The sequence below is a fragment of the Myotis brandtii genome, unplaced genomic scaffold (genome assembly GCF_000412655.1).
Source record: "Myotis brandtii unplaced genomic scaffold, ASM41265v1 scaffold63, whole genome shotgun sequence".
NCBI classification, from domain to species: domain Eukaryota; kingdom Metazoa; phylum Chordata; class Mammalia; order Chiroptera; family Vespertilionidae; genus Myotis; species Myotis brandtii.
Genome location: NW_005370411.1, coordinates 1,759,384 through 1,763,030, shown reverse-complemented (window position 1 = coordinate 1,763,030; position 3,647 = coordinate 1,759,384).

Sequence of the window (3,647 nt, the reverse complement as noted above, 5' to 3'; positions counted from 1 at the left end):
TTTTTTTTTTTTAAGAAAAAAACTATCATTTCCCAAAGTGTTTGAGATGTTGCTTCCTGGCATATCGGCAGGTTGGCTCAACTAAACTCTTACTTAAAAATCTCTACATGATCACCCTGGCTGGGCAGCTCAGTTGGGGCATCGTACCAATACAGTAAGGTTATGTGTTCAATCCCCTGTCAGGACACATACAAGAATCAACCAATGAATACATAAATAAGTGAAACAACAAGTTGATGTTTCTCTCTCTTTCTCTCCCTTCCTCTCTCTCTCTCTAAAAATCAATAAATAGGCATTTTAAAATATATGTCTACAGGTTTTAATGTTTCATATTTGGACAATCCAAATAGTGTAAAAGAACAAGCAGGAACTTGCGCTGCCTTTTATGACCTACTCTCTGAAGTTGCACACTGGACCACTTTCTTTTCTATTTGCTAGAAGTGAGTCACTAAATCTAGGGAAGGGGAATTAGGCTCCACTTCTTGAAGAAAATGTTTAAGACTCTGGGAACATATCTTAAACCGTCATATCAGAAATGAATTAATGGTAAAGCAGCTCAACTTGGTCAGTTATAAAATTGTCTTTGCTCTGGAAGCAGGTTTATCACATTGTTTTAAACTTTTCTCATTTTGATAAACAGCTCTGTGTATTTAGAAACTGGTTTTCTCTTTCTCTGCAAAACATCAGCATTTTGGCCACAGACAGATGCTAGTGTTGAAAATAAGCTTATTTTAAGCTTTCTCCCCCAGGAGTCCTCTACTGTTATTTCCTTACTCTGACTTCAGATATCAATCTATTTTTGCAGCCTGAAGTAAAAAAAGGGGGGGGGGGCATCTCCAGTTTTTTTGCTATAAGCTGGAACCTAAAAATATGTCCTGGTAGATAAAAGACAAATAAAGGAGGTCTTCAGGAAAATCCTAGGACCTTCTGACATTATCATTTGATGATTATTTTTCCTTTCTTGTGGAAAATAGAGTTAATAGACTGTGATCATTGTTAATAAGCAAAGTACATTGCTTTTGTGCATCTAAGTTAATGCACTTTTTAAATGCCTCTTTTTTAGATCTCTGAGAAGTATTTCCCAATATTAATATTTCCCAATACTAGACTAAACACATCTCAACAACAACAAAGAAAAACATTGTTAGCAAATATGCTATGGAAAGTCTCTCTTTAACTGGAAATTCCCTTGTTTTTTAACATTTTTTCAAAACCGAATTCTCTAACTTTAGAGTGCATTAGGATAACCTGGAGATCTTGTTAAGACAAAGATTGCTGGGCATCACTGCCAGAGTTTCTAATTCAGTAGAGTTGGAAGGTGGGGCCCTAAAATTTGCATTTCTAACTAGTTCCCAAATGCTGCTGCTGCTGCTGGTCTGGGGACCACGCTCTGTGAAGCACTGTTGGAAAGACTAGGGATGGTGAGGGTGGTAATAAAGTTAAATCTGCTTCATGTGAGGTGTGATGTATTTATCTTTAAGCAGTTTTTACTTATTGATTTATTTTCTAGAAAGAGAGAGGGAGGAAGAGAGAGAGAGAGAAACGGATTTGTTGTTCCACTTACTTATGCTTTCATTGATTGATTCTTGCTTGTGCCCTGACCGGAGATTGTACCCACAACCTTGGCATATCAGGACAACGCTCTAACCAAGTGAGCTCTCCGGCCAGGGCATGAGGTATAATTTATGATAAAGTATTATTATCTGGCCCATAGTTCCTCCCCTAAGGAAAGCAACTCTTTACTGAGTCCATGTTTTATGACCCCAAATATTTCTTCTCTCAAAGAAAAGGTGTTCCGGCCAAAAAAGAATCCTTTCTTTACTTTCGCTAATAGCTCCCTTTCCTGACCCTGCTTCCTATAAAGCCTTCCTGGTAAGATGCCTTGGCTTTCCCTAGGGCAGTGGTCGGCAAACTCATTAGTCAACAGAGCCAAATATCAACAGTACAACGATTGAAATTTCTTTTGAGAGCCAAATTTTTTAAACTTAAACTATATAGGTAGGTACACTGTTATTAACTTAATTAGGGTGCTCCTAAGCTGGCCTTTGCTAAAAACATCCTCAATCTGATTGAGGAACGTTCGCTGAGGTCAACCCCTTCCAACTCTCCCATCCACACTTGTCTTGTATACTTGTTTCGTCTATCTCCTTTCCGAAAACCAACTTCTGCGCATGGGCCACAAAGTTTCAATCGCACTGTACGTATGCGCGCCCGCACATGGTATTTTGTGGAAGAGCCACACTCAAGGGGCCAAAGAGCCGCATGTGGCTCGAGAGCCGCGGTTTGCCGACCACTGCCCTAGGGGAAAGTGACCTTGCCTGAAATAATCCACACTTTTAATTTCTTAGTCCCACCCTCTTTCTGCTTATAAAAATCATCCATTTTGGCCTTAGCTGGTTTGGCTCAGTGGATAGAGCGTTGGCCTGCAGACTGAAGGGTCCAAGGTTTGATTCTGGCCAACGGCACATGCCCAGGTTGTGGGTTTGATCCCCAGTGAGGGTCATGTAGGAGGCAGCAAATCAATGATTCTCTCTCATCATTGATGCTCCTATCTCTCTCTCCCTCTCCCTTCCTCTCTGAAATCAATAAAAATATATTTTTAAAAAATCATCCATTTTGTATAACTCCCTAGAGCACCCTTTTAACTGCTTGATGGGATGCTACCCCATTCGTGAATCTGTTAATTAAAGCCAATTAGGTCTTCAAATTTACTGTTGAATTTTTGTTTGTTTTATAAATTTTATTTTTTCTTTAAAGATTTTTTTATTAATTTTTAAACAGAGGAAGGGAGAGGGAGAGAAACATTGATGTGAGAGGGAAACATGATCAGCTGCCTCCCACACACACTCCACTGGAAATCAAGCATATTCCCTGTCTGGGAATTGAACTAGCAACCTTTTGGTGCACAGGACAACACTCAGCTCACCAACCCACACCAGCCAGGACCATATATATATATAATTTTTTTTATTGATTTTTTACAGGGAGGAAGAGAGGGATAGAGAGTTAGAAACATCAATGAGAGAGAAACATCAATCAGCTGCCTCCTGCACACCTCCTACTGGGGATGTGCCCACAACCAAGGTACATGCCCTTGACCGGAATCGAACCTGGGACCTTTCAGTCCGCAAGCCAACGCTCTATCCACTGAGCCAAATCGGTTAGGGCCAGCCAGGACTATTTTTATTATTTTTTAAATAAACAGTTCTCTACATGCAGTACAGAAGAACCATCTCTTCCATTCATAAACAAACACTCCAATCATTGTATCCTGCAAGTGTCACTCATATGAATATAACATGTGCTTAAACACTTCTCTAAATAACAAAGAGCATATCCACAATATTTATTATTGTCTTTTCTATAATAGTATAAATGTAAGGACATCCAAACCTGTAGAAAAAATTTTAAGAGTTTATGAAAGCCAAACAAAGAATGTGCCTGGGAGCAAGATCTCAACAGACAGACAAAAAGGCTTTTTAGAATGACAGTTTGCAGAGGTTTTTTTTTTTTTTTAATGCATTTGGACTTCAGGAAGATTAAATAAATATGGGAGAAAGCAAGGTGGGGATTGGGTTACAAGATAATTAAGATTTTGTGCTCCCTTGGTTACAACTGTGAGGGGTCTGAAAAAGAGCATTACTCTG